This window comes from Crotalus tigris, unplaced genomic scaffold (genome assembly GCF_016545835.1).
Source record: "Crotalus tigris isolate CLP2741 ecotype Arizona unplaced genomic scaffold, ASM1654583v1 scf7180000017680.1116333, whole genome shotgun sequence".
Taxonomy (NCBI): domain Eukaryota; kingdom Metazoa; phylum Chordata; class Lepidosauria; order Squamata; family Viperidae; genus Crotalus; species Crotalus tigris.
Window position 1 is genome coordinate 869819 of NW_024096562.1, and position 18536 is coordinate 888354.

Here is an 18536-nt window from a genome sequence, read left to right on the forward strand (position 1 = left end):
ACTGTAAGTTCAAGTACTGCCTCAGTCAGGAAAGCCAACTGGGTGACTTTGGGCCAGTTTTTCAGTCTTTCAGCCCAACCTACCTCACAGGCTTGTTGTTGTGGGGAAAATAGGAGGAGAAAGATGTGTTGGATATGTTCACTGCTTTGAGTCTTCTGTAAAAGTAGTAAAGACAGCACACAACTAAGTAAATAAATAAAAACACACATATTTTCCCATGATTTTTGTTTTGCAAGATTCCATCTTGCAATTTTGCTTTTGCTTGCAGCTGCTGTCTATTGTCCTATCTTTGGTTCAAATTCTTTCTCAGGGGTCCCTAATCTTCAGGGCTACTCTCCATAGAGAGATGAGGTTTTCAAAACTTGTTCTTCCAGTACTTTACTTCATTGCTCTTGCTGGATAATTCAGCTATTATGAATCCATCAGGTCTGTATTGCCCAGAAAAAGGAAGCAGTTGATCAATCAAGAGAAAGGACAATTTCCCCTTTCTGATATCCTTTCACTGCTGAGGAAGCCATCCCCCTGACCTCTCAAATGTCTCTGTAATCTGTTTTTTCAAAGACAAAATCAAAACTCTTTTAAACATTTCAGCTGGGAACCTTCCTATCTCAATTTTGTTTGTTTTTTTCCCCCCAAATTGGCATTAGTGTATTCTGAGAGGCAGTTTGGTGTAATGGTTAAGGCACTAGGCTAGAAATGGGAAGCTGGTGAAGTCTAGTCCTGCCTTAGCCACAAAGCCAGTTGGCTGACCTTGAGCCAGTTGCTCTCTTTTTCGGCTTTAGAAGGAGACAAGGGCAAACCGATTCTCAGAAATTTGTCAAGAAAACTGCAGGGACCTATCCAGGCGGTTGCCAGGAGTCTACACCGATTTGTATATATATTGCATTCTGCAATTCTACAATGATTTATTAAGTACCGAAAAGCCCAGTTTATTAAGGACACTTTTTGATTATGCTGTCATTAAACTCCTTGAAATCACAGGGGACGGCTGTTAACACAGAGGGAGAGATGCAGCAACAGCTGGCTTCCCTCGGTCTCTGAGAGGCAGCCAGTCCACATCTGAGGGAACTGGCACTGCTCTCTCTCTCTCCAGGTCTGGAGCCCTGCAGCTGCCTACTTATTATCACCTAGGTTGGAGCCTACCATTAGCTAGCATAAGGCGCTGAGGAGCAGGAAGGAAAGTAAAAAAAAAACAAAAAACAAAAAAAAACAAACTTTCCCTGGCCTTTCCTACTAATATCCAACTCAGAGGCAGGGGGTTTAAGCAAACTCGCCTTAGGAAAGACCCAGGGCCAGGTGTCACGAGTCACGCAATCCCCACTGTGGCGCGTTGGAAAGCTGGCCGCCGCTGCCGCCTCCTTTGCCCTTGGCCAACCGAGCCTCTTCTACCGACTTCCCTCCCCATCTGCCTGGGACTCCCGCCCTTTTCCCTCGCCCTCGGCATTTCTTCGATGTCCGCACAGGTGTCAGCGATTGGGTAGAATATGCAAATGCGCCGGTGACGTCACGCAGCGCTGGTCCAGACAGCAGAAATAGGGCAGGAATTCAGCAAAGCAGCATTTACACACCTCTCTTCGCGCCTGGATTGAGACTGAAGCTACCGCTGCCTCGTCCTTCTTTCCGCCTTTTGTGTGTGTGTGTGTGTTTCGCTTTCCTTGTCCCCCCCTTTTGATTCCCCCCCTCTCCATCCCTTCTCCCTCCTTCTCTCAATTCCGGCCACTACCGCCCCTCGCCACCCTTCCCAACCTTCCCTCAGGCTTCGCATCTCTTTCGTCGAGGACTGTTTTTCTTTCGAGAGCAAAAGCACCTCAACTCTGACGTCTCCTTCCCTCAGTCGCGCCGGGCTCTTTGACAGGAGGTTCGCCTGCTGCTCTCGGGCTACTCCAGGTAAGCCTTGCATATCTCTAGCGTTGGCAGGGGGGAAGTCTGGACGAGCTGGGTGACACGCTTCCTATCCTTCCCTCCTCGCCAAGGGGAAGGAATGACCCAAGTGGTGCGCTGCTCTCCACCACCCCGTCCGCGCGCACGAACAGCCCAATTCCGTGTGTGTGTGTGTGTGTGTGTGTGTGTGTGTGTGTGTGTGTGTGTGTGTGTTCTGGTCCCCCCCCTTTTTTTCCCGGTCGAGGCTGGAAGAGGTCTGCACGCGAGAGTTTCCACGCCGTCAACTTAGGAGGCAGTTAAAGCGAGGCCGCCCCGAGCGAGCTGCGCTTTCGAATGGGGGGGGGGGTTGGTGGTGGTTAAGCGTGTGTGCGCGCGGAATCCAGCGAGCAAAAAAAGAAAAAAAAAGAGAAAGGGAAGCTATTGGGGGAAGAGCCTGGATGGCACCTTGCCCGAAAAGCAGAAGCTACTAAGCTCCGGAGCTCGCTCGCTCTCTCTCCCTTTCCCGCTTACTGGGAAGAAGATAGGTGGAGACGGGGGTTGGGCAGGGGAGAAAGAGGACACTGGCTAGAAGAAAAGCTGCAGTTCCGTCGTCTCCGCCAAACTCTATTTCTCGGGGCGCTTCAGCTTTGGGGGGGGGGGGTGGGCAATGGAGGGATGTTGGAGAACTTTGAATTGAATGCCTAGCTTGAGTCCCGCGATTGCGCATTTCCAACGGCCCGAAGAAGATACTCCGGGAAATCGGAGCGGCTACCTTGGTCGAGCGCTAGTGAGCGAGCGAGCGAGCGAGCGGTGCTCTCCTTTAGGACGACGCTCGTCTCTCTCTTCGTTTTCACCCTTGCCCTCTCCGGGGGTGGCGGAAGTTTTTTGTGTCCCACGATTAGCGTGGCGGGTTCATGGCCGCCCAATTGTCAGAAGCCCAGGTTGCCCTGCGGTGGGAACTGGAGCCTTTGGTAGGATCCGTGAGCTTATATAAATGCATGCCCATCGCATTGCGCCCCTTCCAGTTATGTAAAGATGAGAAAGGAAGTTAAAGGACGGCGAGCCAAAGAAAATTCAAATGTGAAATAGAACGTAGCTGATTGTAATTTATACGGGCAGCGTTCCCTATTCTTCTCCGCTCTTCTTTCTCTGCAAATCAGCTTGACTTCTCACCATTTTCATGCACTGCTTTTTATACATGGCCTGTACTTTTCACACTTTCTGGTGGTCCCATCCATTCCATCCAACCACAACTTTCCCAGTCTGCTTTCTGTTTCCTATATTTGATTTGCAATTCCATCCTCAGGCATACATCTTTTATACTTTCATATTTGAGTCACATTTTTTATACTTCCATTCATTGTTGACCTCCTCTAGATTCCCACAAAACGCATTTAAGTATTCCATTCCCACTGCATTCAACTTTTATGTTTCTCCTAATATACCCAACTCTCATACATAACAAGGGAAGCAAAAGAGTTGTTGCACATGAAACCATATGGAGATATATATATATATATATATATATATATATATATATATATATATATGCATAGTCTACATACTAGTAGTATTTATATAAAAAAAGTTTCCATCTTTGGTGACCATTCTTCCAAAGTATAACAAATTCATTTATCTAAATAAAATACAAGTTATTTGCCATTGATGTATAACCTTGCAATTATTCACTCTAGTTTCCTTGTCAATACTGTACTGTTGGCTCTGACATGAATTTTTGGATGCTTTGTCCCTGTTGTATCACCTGTTGCATCATATAACCCATGTGAAATTCACTACAAAACATTTGTATTCTTAATCAGCAATGTAACAATCTGCACATATACTTTATTCAACATACAAATCAATCCACCTTTAACATTATTACAAACATTAATTGCACATTTATCCATAAATACATTACATAAACAAAAATTTTAATTCCTTGCTAATTTTGTCCATTTTCTTGTATGTTTTCCCATCTGGTCCTCTTATATTGGCACAAAACATTATCTAACAAACCTCTTCATCATGCACTTTTTCTAAATCAACCACTATTTTTATACCTTTTCCAATGACATTTTAGCTCCTCCTCCCCTTTTCTGTACATTTCCTTTCCAATGTAGAGTTGCATTTGCTCTTCCCAGGTTTGGCTCATTGTCTTTTTTACTGTGTTTTTCAGTCAGAATTCTGACGAATGCCTTCCCAAATACACTTAATGAACAATTACCCTTGAAGTTTCTGCCTTCTGCAATACATTTGTAAAGGGATACATTCTTTCAATCAGGCACAGATGTGATCTTCACATCCTTATTTTTCTGTAAGTCAGGTCCATATTTTAACAGTTCTCCAGTTACACCATCTACACCTGTAGCCTTACTTTTTAAAAATATTTTTCAAGCATCTTTTGGTTCCTTTATTTTCCATTGAATGCTTACATTTACAGCATTTGCTTTAATTCCACTTATTGACATGTTGCTATAATATCTATATAAATCTATAGAATACTCTGTCCTTTCATGTTGGCTTCATTTTGGATTATTTCATTCAGTTTTTGATTTTATTTATTCTTCTGGAGGCTTCTTGTTTTGTTCTTTTCATCCAGTCCAAAACAAATACTTATTCCTCCCAAAAATTATCTGAATTTGTTTGGTCTTAAAATTGTACTCATTCATTGCTTCCATTATAACTCCAATTCATGGCACTGCAAATTCTTAGTGGTTTTCATATATTTCTTTTTCTAAAATATACTTTTATTAAATTTCTTCAAAAATAAAAAAAATAAAAATTAAAAAGGAAAGATAGGGAAGGGGAAGGTGCAAAGGAATAAAGAAAAAGTAGGGTAACTTCCAACTTTCTTCAGTACAGTTACAAATATAAAATGCGTTAACTTTTTGGTATAAAATTCAGTGTTACATTGTATTCCTGTAATCACAAGCCATTCTAATAATCCAATCCAAAAATTAATATAGCACTTCTTTCAGTTTCTAGAACAAAGTCCCAAAATGGTTTCCACATAGAAACAAAGCTAGTCAAAATCTCTCCTTTAATCAAGGTAGTTAATTTCGCCATCTCAGCAAGTGCCATTAACTTCACCATCCATTTTTCCTTTGCGGGAAGCTGTAAGTCTTTCCATCTCTGTGCATACAAAAGTTTCACTACAGTTATCACATACAAGAACAAGACCCAAGTTTTGTTTTCAATGGCTTATCCATCAAATTCATATCATATTTCCATTCATTTATTCTCAATTAATCTGCATTTTTGTTATATTCTGTTCCTTCAGTTTTATTTTTATTCTAGTTTCTTTTGCTCGTATGTCCATTTTCCCTGAAGCCTTGATGCTATCCAGAAATGGTTTATCCTACGGCTAGAATTGCTTATCTCCTTTGTACTCTGCACTAATTATCTTCATCAGCAAATCAGTTATGATTTTAGATTCATTCCTTTGCTAGGTGTTTGTTTGATGAGGCTTATATCTAAACTACATATTTGAAACAAAATATGTTTTTCTGAAAGAGACTCATCCTCTAATTTATTCTTGCATCTTCAAATGACTCAATCCTTTTTTTGGTTCTTTTTTGTCACCTAGATTATTTTCTGCTACAACGTATTAATTCAGAACATTGCACTATTTTTCCCAATGGTTCTCACACAAACCCAAGTTCATAGTTTTTGCATATATGTATAATATAGCAAACATTTAGAGACTTTAATGTGTGATCATATTATATTGCAGGTTATACAGCATAGTACAAAAGACTTGGTGTGGTATAGTGAAGATCTAAAACATTTTAAATTCTCTCCCCACACTTCCCTTTAACATTCTTTTTATTAAAAAATTACGTAAGAGCCAAGATTGAAATGATGCAGTTTGTGTGACATAGTATCAGAGATTAAGTACTGTAGGTTTCAGATAAACTTATTTCTAAATAAAAGCATATTGAAATATACCATAGCTACAAAAGTAAGCCACACATGAATTTTGTGAAGCTTTATCTCATATTTAGAAGAAATAGGTGCATAACTTAGCCTTAAGGTTTGTTTAAAAGTTGAGAGTTCAACATTTATTTCTAAGTAAATTAAATGATCCTAAAATTTTAGTGACATAATACAAACGTTTATGACTTATCCACTCTGATCTACTTAGAAGCTGTTTAAGTATGCTTTATTTCTTTATTAGGATAAGGAATCTATGGTTTCACAAATGTATGAAATAATCATAATATAATTCATGCTTTATTCTTGTAAAAGTAAACTTTAAGTACCTTTTTTCTTATGTAATAAAAACTGATTAGAGATAAATGTTTAGGAATCTTCTGAGATGGATACTGAGGCATTGAAAATAGTTCTTGAACTATAATTAAAAGGTCACTATATCTACTTGTCTATCAAGCTACATTTCTTATGTTGTTTCTTTTAGTTTTCTTATAAAGCCCAAATTGAAATACATAATGCCAAGAAAAGTCCAAAGCACTTTACCTCTAATAGTTTGTGTACTAAATAATGTCTTTAATAATTAGCAAAGATTTAAGGATTTTTCCTGCATCTATGAACGGGGGAAGGAGGCTCTCTGATTAGTAATTGTGCAAAATTTTTAAATATTAAATTACACAAGTTCCTTATGTTTTAATTTAGGAAGACATTGATTACATGGCAAGATATTTTAAATATTGTAATTTTTTTAAAAAAATAACTGGAAAAGTTTCAAAGGAAAGTCTTATTCAGTTTTTCTTTTATAGTTTCTGGGCTTTTTTCTTTTTATGGTAAAATGTTGGTAGATATTATATAACAAGTCACTCTTTATGAAATCTCTCTGATGTGTTGTCATGTAAGGCATCTTGATAGTCATGGTAAACTTGTTTCTAGTTCTACTAGGTTACTTGGAACCTTCAAAGCAAAGATGAGCTGTCCATCAGTTGTAGTTCTGAAATCCTTGGAATTGCCGCTCTGATTTTCTCATTATTTTGCCCCTAGGTGTCGCCTGTGCTGAATTTAAAATTCTGGGGAAAATGTTTTATTTCTAAATATATATTTTTATCTCAAATTGAATAACAAGTATAGACACCTTCTTTAAGTGTTTGTCTTGCCTTCCTTCTGTCAGCATCTTTTTCTATATTGTATTCAGACATGCTTAGTAATGATTATACTGTTTAAAACCTTATAGGTATTCAGGGAGATCAGTGAAGAAAGATAGCAGTACTTCTTTTCAGAGAAATACCATGCCTTGCTTTTTAATGGATATCTTAAAAAGATAGTAATATTGTATTTGACTGCATGTATTTAATGAGTCATGCAAAGATTATAGATATCACTCCTGCGAGATGGCAGCAGATTGAAGCTTATGGTCTTGAAGTATCAATTTTGCTTAGAACTATATCTGCAAAAAAGTCTTCTAAAATCCCTTTTACCATATTTTGTAAATAATTAATAGAGCTAATACAAAGATTAACACTCATAATTAGAGCAGATGAGATAAGATCACATGAGAATAACATTGTCAATTAATAGTCTAAAAAATCTGATGAAACTTAAAAGGAAAAAAATATTTGGCTGAATTAATATATTAATAATTACTTTAACTTATAAATATAATACATATATTCTAAATAAACTTCCTAGAAGTGATTGTTTCGCAGATGGTAAATTGCAGCTAAAAACACATCCCTATAATTACAGTCCCTGACTTCAAAGGGCATTCAGAGAAAATTATTCAATGAATTCATTTTTAAGTAATACAGGAGATTTTTTTAGATAGATGTAGTAACTTCTGGAAGTGAATAAACATTACTTCTTTGTAATACGCTTTTAGTTATATGTTTTAGTTCTGATATGTTTTAGTTCTGATGCGCAATCCTAATATATCAAAAATGAGTGAAGTGTATGACCTGTCTCATCATCAGTATGGTGAAATTTGCATAATCTTTCAACTATCTCATTTTCTAATATCTGTTCTGTTTTCTATTCTTGGAAAGCATTTTATATTCATGATTAATGGTTTATAACCTTTTTTTCATAATTCTGGGGGAGAAAAATCAGTTGAATTTTTGTGCTAATATTTTCTTTTGCTTTGTCTTATGCTTTCTGTCCCAATCCATTGAGGAGACTATAAAGGTTTTTGTTGATCAAACTAGTTGTAACCAGTGATTTTTCTACCAGCTTTAAAATATGAAATGACATGGCTGACATGGCATCCATACTGTAGTGTTGAAGAAAATTTTATTAAATGAAAGCTGCAATTTTTGTTATAACAAGATTATTAGCTTGACCTTTGAAGTAAATCATTCCCAAACTTTTGTCTAACACAGTTTTAACCTAATTAGAGCAGATTCTTTGGGGCTCCAAATTTGGGCAGGCAAAGGAAAAGCAAAAGTTATAATGCAAAAATTATGAGCTTTTATTGCTTCAAGGTCACTTTAATTATGCAAAATTATAAGGAAGAAATTATGAGGAATGACAGTGTTCTGGCACAGAAATAAGATTAACCCTTTTATTCTAACATGCATGCTGTCATGTAGATTCTGGTTTGTTTTGAACACTATTCAGTTAACTGTTTGACAGTAATAACTAAGTGAAGCCTAGTATCGGGATTGTACCTAGGTTAGGTAGCCCAAGGAAAATGGAGAAATTATTGGGCTGAAACTTTTGGGGATGTGTTGAATTAGTTACACTAAAATCAATGTACCTTTTGTTTATGTTCTTATATAAAGAAGGAAAGACAGAGTATCAAAGATGAACATGTGACTCCCACTGAATGGATAAATAAATATCTTTTATTTCTTCAAAAGCTTTCCCTATGGCAAACAAAGCCATGATTTGTGATCTACTAGTTATCTGGTTCTACTTACCATTTGCTAAGTAGAATAGTAGCTGAAATGGAAAGAACACATATACTGTAGAAGGGAAAGCTGATTGTATTTCTGTTCTCCTAGCATATCCTGGAAGTATTTTTTCATTGAAGAAATCAAGAATCTGCCTTTAAATAGCTAAAATGGAAAACATGAATTGGACTGTTACAGGATGACCAAATCAAAATTTGTCATAAGAGAAAAAAATGGATTTAGGATTTCTGTTTCATTCAGTTTGCTAAAAGTTATTTAATGCTACACAACCTAATCTACCTTTGTGCCAGCATTAGCCTTCCTAATATCTATAGCTTGGTTTGGCTGTAGTGTAACTCAGCTCTTTTTAAGTTTTTCTCTCCCTCCATTTTTCACCCTCATGCTACCACAGATTATTTTTCAACAATTTAATGCAATTCAAATAAGTTCACTGTTACAGTTCAGATGGTATGAAGTTTATAATTTTGTATTTAAATCTGAGTTTATATTTCTTTTATAACATATATGAATGTTTTAATTTGATTTTATAGTCTATCTTTCCACTGAATTCTTGGCTATAATTCACGGCAAAGAGAGATAGGGGACAAAACTTAATTTAATATTTTTTTCTGTACTCAAATATATCACATTAAGACTAGGTTCAGTTGAGGTATCTATCAAAATTTAAAAGATTAATCTGAGATTATGCAGATAATTAATTGCAAGGTGACTTGCTGATAGGGTTAATATACAGTTAGGGTAGTTTCTTAAAAGAACTAATGGTATTTTATAAAATCAACAGGCAGCAAAATTATTTTCAAAATTGTCCAGCAACATGGCTGCTGCAGCAAAATGGCTTTTAGAAAATGTGCTAGAGGTTGATGTTTTTTATTAAAAATACAAAGAAACTATTTACCAGGACAGTAGATCATGGAAGGGATATTGGAGGCATCAAATTCAATGTAAGGATGTATATTACAGCGTGCCTTGCATTTGAATTCATCCAGTGAAGGGATGTGTATCAACACACTTGGAAATTGCTTCTTTTATCCAACTGCTTTTACTGATAATAAGTTTCTTCTAAGATAGAAGTATCTACAGAATCCTAGCAGTGTCGCACCACAAGCTCTGACTCTTCGGCACAAAGGAATGGTGCAGATAGAAAAGGGATGAGGCTCTCGTTGCAGTGGTACAATTATGGCTTGCTTTTGTCGTTCTGTCTCTTCTTTTGCATTTACTCCATAGCTGCTGCCAATCTAATTTAACTTCCTGTAACTTAAATCCATTAATCTCTATCTGGCATTCAGGATAAGTAGAAAACACATCTTCATCTTCTGCCGTGTAACATCATTTCAGGTCTTTGAAAACTCTATTTTTGTGCGCATGCACACAAACAGACAATAAACTAAATAATCCCAATTCCTTATTTTTTTTTCAAGGATTTAGTTTCTTATTCTAATTTATTCTTCTTGAAACTATATCAAATAATGTAACTTTTTAAAGTATGGGCCTACAGCTGCATATGATATTAAGGTAAGTCAGTATAAATTAATGTAGAACCATTAATGCTTTTCTTTTCTTTCTGCATCACACTGGTGACTCAGACTTATTTTGTCATTGGTTGCTATTCTGAACTCTTTCATAGTAATAATACTTTATTATTATTGCATATCTCTATCAAAATAATAATTGAATATACTTGTATATTTTCTTTATTACCTGTATGGATTTGCTGTCATCATTAAGTAGCTGGTATATTGATTGTTATCCTACTATTTAAAGCAGCCCTTTTTGTTCTTCCTTTACCAAGCTACATGTCTATGGAGATAATTAGTCATCTGGGTCATGGTTATCCCAAAGGTGCTTTTTTCATGAGGCAATTGGACTTCCTTGTTTTCCTTTGAAGATGTTTCGCTTTTCATCCAAGAGGCTTCTTCAGCCAAAGAAGCTGAAGAAGCTTCTTGGATGAGAAGTGAAATGTCTTCAAAGAAAACAAGAAAGTCCAGTTGCCTCATGAAAAAAGCACCTTTGTGTTTACCAAGCTACCCTACAATTCTGGGATACCTATCTGTACTTATGGGTTGCTGTCCCTCTTTCTATCTCCGTGCAGTATGTCTCCTTTTTTGTTGCCTTTGTAAATGATTTGTGCAGTCCCATTGACAACTTTTATTTTCTCAACTGTTGGCAATTATGTCTTTTGTTTTTTTTTAAGAAACTCTCTTTCACTTTGAACTCCCTTTTCTCCCTCCACAATATTCTGATTCACTAAAATTCCCTTTCTTTGAAGTCCAAAATATGTGTTTGATTACATTGTGTTAGCTATATTGCTTTTACAGTATATTAAAATCTTAAAAAGAACTCCAGTGTTACATTGTCTTTTTTTTTCCTTCCCTTCCTCTCAGCCCAGTGTTCCTGCTATTCCCACTTCCCCAAAAGATATTTTTCCTATGGATTGGTTTCAGATTAGAAAGAGTTGGGACTAGCTGATCTTTCTAACCATGAAGGAGAAAGTTGTCAGCAAATCAGGGTAATAATTTATTGGAAAAATCATCCTTGGCAGAGTGTGTCTCCAACAGATGTCAGGGCAATTAAAGTCCCCCATCAGTACTATTTCATGCCTGTCTTAAACTGCAATTTGCTTTAGGAAAGCATGAGCTATATATTGCTTTAGGAAAGAATGAGCTATATATCTTATTATATTGGGCAACATACCAACCACAGTTATTTTAAAAAATTCTGTCCTCTACTTATTTTAACCCCAAGAGCCGAGGTGGCGCAGCAGTTAGAGTGCAGTACTGCAGGCCACTTTAGCTGACTGTGTTCAGCAGGTCAGCGGTTCAAATCTCACCGGCTCAAGGTTGACTCAGCCTTCCATCCTTCCGGGGTAGGTAAAATGAGGACCCAGATTGTTGGGGGCAATGTAAATATATATATACATTGCTTACTGGTGTACACCGCTTAGAGAGTGCTTGCACTTAAAGCGGTATATAAGTCTCATAAATAAATAAATAAACAAACCCAGATGCTCTCTCTTAATAACAACTGGGATAGCGGATATTTTTAACCTATTGTGGGACACTTCCTTTCCTGTTTATTTATTAATCACATTTATATGGCTGTCAATCCTACACAAAGTGGGATTTTGCGCGCGCGATGGCGGCTACTTTGTAGCCGTCTCTCCTGGGTAAGTGTAAGAACCGCTATGAACAGCAGACATCAGCTGTTCAGCGGTTCAAAATCCCCCTCCTGGGCAAAGGGGGGGGTAGAGAGTGTCTGAATAGTGGTAGAGCCTCTTTTGCACCCCCCAAGTTTTTTTTGGGGGGGTGAAAGGAGTGCTCCCACGGAGTTCAGACTTGTCTCCGCTTCCCAGCTGTTTTTGTCCTCAGGGACAAAACGAGCCGCTGCAAACACCTCCGTGCTTAAAGAGAACTGGTGAGTTTTTTTATAAACGGACAGAGCTGAGTAGAGGATTTAGTTTTTCCTTTCTTTGATTTATTTGGATTTTAAGTTTTAAGACTTGCTTCTATTTTTATTCTCTCTTTTTATTTTTTTTTCTTTGTTGAAAGGGAAAGTAAAATGGCGATCGGCAAATCTCTCGGTGTTTTTTTTTCTGAAGTTAGAATGCTGACCGGCAGGCTTTTTGGTGTTTCTCTTTCTTTCCTTTCCCTTTCCCTTTTTATTTTCTTATGATTGGAATGGTTGTTTTTGGTATCTCTAAGTATTTTTTTTGGAACGGACTTTTTCTATTTAATTATTTTTTTTTCTTCTCCCTTTTTTTTTGAACTCCCTTCTTTTTATTGTAATGACCCTTTTTTGAAGGACTTTTTTCTGTTTAATTTTTTGCAATTTTTAAGAAGGAGTAAAGCTTTTTTAAATTCTTTTTCTCTTCCTTTTTTTTTTCCCCTTTTTTCTTTTTATTATAATGACCTTCTTTGGAGGGAGTTATGATTTTTGAAGGAATTTTTATAATTTTTTAAGAAGGGCTAAAGGTTTTTCTTTAAGATGGCTCCAAAGCGTCCAGGGATTTCTACAGCTTCTAAATCAACAGTTTCACCCTCTTCTGGGGGTCAGCTAATAACTATGAAGGATTTGCAAAACATGATGGGAGATGTTATAATTCAAATTAGGGCAGAAATGAAAAAGATTTTAGAGGAAAATAATAAGATCTTGAGACAAGATTTTGTTTTGGCTTTAGAAGGAGTTGCTTCTGTTCTTGAAAAGGTGAACTCCCATGTGGAAGAGGTAGCTGAAAAAGTGGACATAATGGAGGGGAAAATTGAAAGTATGGAAAAAGAAATGGAAAATGAGATTCTTATGCTTCAATATGGACAAATGGAATATGCCTTAAGAATCAGAGGCCTGGGAGAGTCTTTGCAAGGAGATCTGAAAGAGATGGTTGCAAAGGACTTTGCATTGATTTTGAATAAAGAAAAAGAGGGAATACTTAGTGAAATTGAAAAATTATTTAGGGTTAACTCTGTGGTGGCAGCACAGAAGAATCTGCCAAGAGATGTGGTAATTTACTTTGGTAAAAGATCTTTACGCAATGAAATTGTGCAAGCCTATTATAAGAAGAGATTTCAAATTGCTTCACAAGATGTTATAATTTTTAAGGAGATCCCATCTAAAATTTTAAGAAGAAAAAAGGAGTTTGCTTTTCTAGCAATTGAACTTAAAAAGAGAAAAATTCTATTCAGATGGGATGTTCCGACTGGAATGGTGGTGAACTACCTGGGGACATGTCATAGACTTAATACTGTTTCTCAAGCAAAAGATTTTTATACTTCGGTCCTGGGGGTATGTGCATCGCCATCTATTAGGTCTCAACAAGTCCAGATTGAGGAGCAGAAGATAACTTGTGTAGCATACAATTCCAAAGAAAAGCAGCAACAGAAGAAGGTTAAGGAAGTTTCATATTCAGTGGTCTCTGAATCTCTGGGAGATGTTAGACCTACAAAGTCTTTGGAGCAATCTTCAAGGGTGGAATTGCTGCCTGAAATGGAAATTGGGAAATCTCAGTTTGAGGGGCATCAACAAGAGAGGAACGGGCAGAGGATAACTTGTACAACTTACAATTGTAAAGATCAACACAAGGAGGAATTTAAGGAACCCTTACCTGTATTGGCTTCGGAGTCGATGGGAGATTCAGGAATTTTGGAGCAGTCTCCTAAGGCAGAACTTGCAGCATTTCTTACGAGTTTGATACAAGAATGGAGAATGGAAATGGAAGATTGGAAGAATGGAGAATGGAAAAAACTGGAATGTGAATAATTAATAATAATACTAATATAATTGAGACTGATAAGGATGCAGTTTCTTACGGATGGAATTTGTTATTGGTGAAGATTGAAATGTTTAATGTGTTTATTATGGATAGGCGTATAAGGGAATTTTGTTGTTTTAAGTTTTGAACCTTTAATGATAATATTGTTTAAATTTGTGTTTTGAAGGGATTATAATTTGTTCATTTTAGTGAGGGGATTCTAATGTTTTAAATTTTAAGTAATGTTTAAATTCGTGTTTTGAAGGGAGTACAACTTGTTCAAGTTTTAAGTATGCTTAAATTTGGTTTTTAAATATTAATATTTTTAAGAGAAAATAATTTGTTTAATTAAATGTTTAGATTTGTTTAGGAAAGAAAGTAATGTTTAAATTTGTGTTCTTGGAGGGAGTTTATACAGAATGATGATTGTATTTAGATTTGTTTAGGATTTAAAAGTGTTTCTAGTTTTTAAATATTATTATTAATATTTTTAAGAGAAAATAATTTGTTTAATTAAATGTGCTTAGATTTGTTTAGGACTTATAAGTTTTTTAAGTTTTTTCTTTTTGGATAGGAGAGAAGATTATGAAGATTGAAGGAAATATGTATTTACTTTAAGTTTTTTAAGAGTATTTAGTTTTAATGGTATAACAAAGGTTTATATGTTTATTTTTTTGTTTTAGGATAAAGAAAGAAGGAGAAATTAGATTTTACACTATAGATATAGATATTCAAAGAAAGTAATGTTTAAATTTGTGTTTTTGGAGGGAGTTTATATAGAATGATGATTGTATTTAAACTTGTTTAGGTTTTAAAAGTGTTTTAAGGTTTTTTTTTTTTTTAATTAAGCCTGTACTCAGCTCTGGGAAGTCCAGGGGAGGGTTTGGGAGGTTGGGAAGGGGAGGGGTGAGGTAGGGTTGGGGGGGGTATGGGAAGGGGATTTGTTTTTGTAAAATTTAAAAAATTTTCAATTAAAAAAAAAAATCCTACACAAAGTGACTCTGGGTACCTTACTATATTTCAAATACTTAAGTTGTTCTACTTGCATTCATTCTGTAAAATTATTTAAAAATAATAGAATGAGAACAAATTATTCTGATTTGCAACAGTATGCATCTGCTGGGGAAAAAATTTTTTTAATGGTATTAAAAATAAAGCTACAGTATCACAACTCCCTTATATCAATCAGTGGTAAAACTGTATCTGGTGTACAGTCCTGAACCTTAAAAAAAAGGATATAATGTAGTTAGATAAGTAAGATTCAGAGAAGGGCAGTTAAGATTATCAAGGGGCTGGAGTAATCTCTTGGACTTCTGGGGAAGAAATGGCAATTTGAAGATAGCTCTGTGACTAACAGAGCTGATGATTGTAATAGAATAAAGAGCCAGCAAAAAGACAGTCTCTTTGTAATTCTTCCTTGGACAAGGAGAAGACTTGAACCAAAGTGCTCTAGAGGAGACTGCAAGACAGGAGACTGCAAGCATGAGGAGACTGCAAGACAGCAGTTTCTGGTGGGTTAAATGCTCTGGGAGCTGAGGGAATAGCTATCTTTTTGCTCAAATCATGGCCAGTGCTTTCAAAAGGACACTGGCTTCACATACTTCTTTTTTTAATCACTTTTGGAAATTGCTTCTTAACTGCTTTTTTTCTTCTTCTTTACTTTCTTCTTTTCTTTTTTCTTTTTGTTCCTATTTTTCTCTTCTGTTCTTTTTGTTAGTTTCTTTTGTATTAGTTTTTATTGTGGCAATTTTAATATTTTAATAAAATTACTAAAATCCCATGAAGAAAAGTTGCAATATTCAGACTTTTTTAGTTTAGAAACAAGAAGAATGAGCAGGGACATGACTGAAGTATACAGAATTATGCATGGCAGTGTGACTGCTCCAAAAGCCACTTGCTGGGAGACTAATAGGCTTCCTGTGCAGTTGGTTGGCCACCATGAGAAGAGACAGGTGGAGTAGATGCGTCATCTGTCTGATCTAGCAGGCCACTGCTTATATTCTTATGTTCTTAAAAACTGTCTCTTATTAACTGTATGCATTTATTCAGGTTTTTGGTACTTTTCCTATAGGATAAAATGAAACTGATCCTTATACTATTTCCATAGCAGAACACCATCAAATATATATACATATCTCAGACTGTTAAAATATGCCTTTTAGAAGCATTTTACAAAGAGTGGATCTTGCAATTGTATATTAGGCATAGGAGAGAAATATATATAGTTGGCTCCTGGGCATTCATTGTAATCTGTGCTGAATACAAAAATGTAGCTGAAATGAAATTATGTATTTATTATTTATCCACGTTTCCTCCAGAAGTACAAAGTACATATGCTTCTCCTATTTTTAATCCAACAACCTGTTTAATAAACAAGGGTGGAAAGAGATCTAATGAGCTTGGGTGATTAAGGGCAGATTTTAACCTGAGTTTCCATAGAATTAGCCCAGGGTCTTAGCCCACTACATTATACTGGCATAGTGTTTAGAATGAAATAATGAGCTAAGTGTGGATACTTTAAACATAAGTAGGGCTACTCTAATGGCTAATGGAGTGGATTACAATTTGGGAGCCTGCAAAAAATCATTGGATGACTATAGACTAGTCACTTTCTCCCAGCTTAGCCCAGCCTACTTCAAATATTATTGTGAGAAAAAGAGGAGGAAGAAGCAGTTTGTATGTTTTGCTTCTGAATGAAAGGCAGGATATAAACCTTATAACATTTATTTTAAAATGGGGAATGGAATGTAGATTACTTACAAATGGAGCAGTGGGAGATGACTATATTACATATTTAGAATATCGTATCTTGTGGATTTTGTTGGATCAGATGTACTACATCATCAGGTTGTAGTGTTTTTGTTGGTTTGTGGGCCACCTTGATGCTTAACAGTTGAAATAATCTGTTGGAAGGCTCTGATATGTTTTGTGTATGGAAATATTATTGTAGTTGGTGGCCCATGAATATGCAGAAACATTACAAAGAATTCTGTGCATTCCCAAAAACTGCATGCCTCACCAAGGCAGAGCTTTTACACTGTTTCCATAATTAACAGCTGAGATTGCAATTGGCTAACTACCTATGAAAAACAGGGAGCTAGCTATATTTAAAAAAAAACCTAAGTAGCACCTAACTGCAATAAAGAACTAAAATCATAAATCCTTAAGGGCCACCCATGCCATCAATGCAGGTCATACAATTTAGTATGAAAATACAAAACATAATAAATCACACAAACAGCAGGAAAGCCAAAGAATTACTGGAACCCTGGCACTCAAATGAGTTATCAACAGATCCATAGAGCTAGATACATTCTACAACCCAACCAGATACCTGATCCAGACCACACAAAGCAAGCAGATGTTCAAAGTAGTAACCACACCATTCACAGCAACCAATTAATCAGTTTCTCCCAGGAAAATTCCAATCATTCCCCACACTCAACCCAACCCCCTGTGTCCCAAACTTACACAGTCTGCAAATACTAAAAGGCAATCTCCATTTTTGAACTGTTGTGCTAAGGAAGTCTCCATAGAATCAGGGCAAAATCCATGATAATCTCGGTATTGATCTCCCAAAGACCAGCAACCCAACTACTTAGTATGAATATTGCATCTCTGTGGAGACCCTAAGGATCTATGGATCTGGCATAGGACAGTGGTAGCACTGTCTGTCAGTTCAAGCTGGTTTTGTAGAAATAGAGGAAAATAGCTTGTAAAGGTCAATAATGTTTCTAAAAAAAAATTCAAGAAAAAATGGTAAAGCTATCAATGAATGCTTGAAATATGAACATGAAATTGGCATGACAGGATGATTTTGTTTTCAATCTCAGTTACTATTTATTGTTAAACTGTTTTGTTCCATTTACTCATTAATCTGTAAATTTCAGCTTAGAAATCTGCATGCATTATATTTAAAATAATATATTTGCATTCCTAAATAGCTGTAGATCATTTGAAATATGGTTCTGTATCTCCCTTCAAACATTATCTAGGGACCATTACTTAGAATTTAGTTTATATTGGTATATATGGATGTGATTAGTGAAGTATATAAAACAATCTGCCTTTTTTAAAATGCTGGAGGAAACTCTTTATCTTCCTATTCCAGTTATGGCTAATTTTTAGGTCAAAACAGGAACCTATCTGTCTTTGGAATATTAACAGAACAATGTATGAAGCAAGCTAATATTTGTATTTATTAGTTGTAATTATTTAGTGTAACAGTATCAATATTCTGGAATGGTGGTGATAAATATCCTAAAATGGCATTTAGTTTGATTTCTGCTATGGTTCCATTTTTCTTTTATATAAAACTTGCAGTTTTTAAACAGAGTCTAATATAAAGCAAACTGCTCCTTAATATAGATCTGTTGGATTACATTTGATGGTAATTTTAATCCAAAATACATTAAATTCCACTGTGCTCCAGTTTCACCTCAACTTTGTAAATGCTTGACAGCGAATCTAATTTTAGGCAGAAGAAACATTGCAAACAGGATGATGAAAAAATGGCTCTCATATATTTCTTGACAGAAATATTAAATAAGTTGGGGCAGTATCCAGAGAAATAAGAATTAATTCCCTTCTGTCTT

General features: G+C 36.0%; 1 protein-coding gene across 1 annotated transcript in view; it reads left to right on the plus strand.

The window, feature by feature from the left end:
- The first annotated feature begins 793 nt into the window (after window positions 1-793).
- Window positions 794-18536, plus strand: part of FSTL4 (follistatin like 4) — a 150173-nt gene continuing 132430 nt past the window's right edge. Inside the window, exon 1 of the mRNA XM_039337466.1 lies at window positions 794-1887. The gene's annotated coding sequence lies outside the window, so the exon portion shown is untranslated. The remainder of the gene's footprint in view (window positions 1888-18536) is intronic.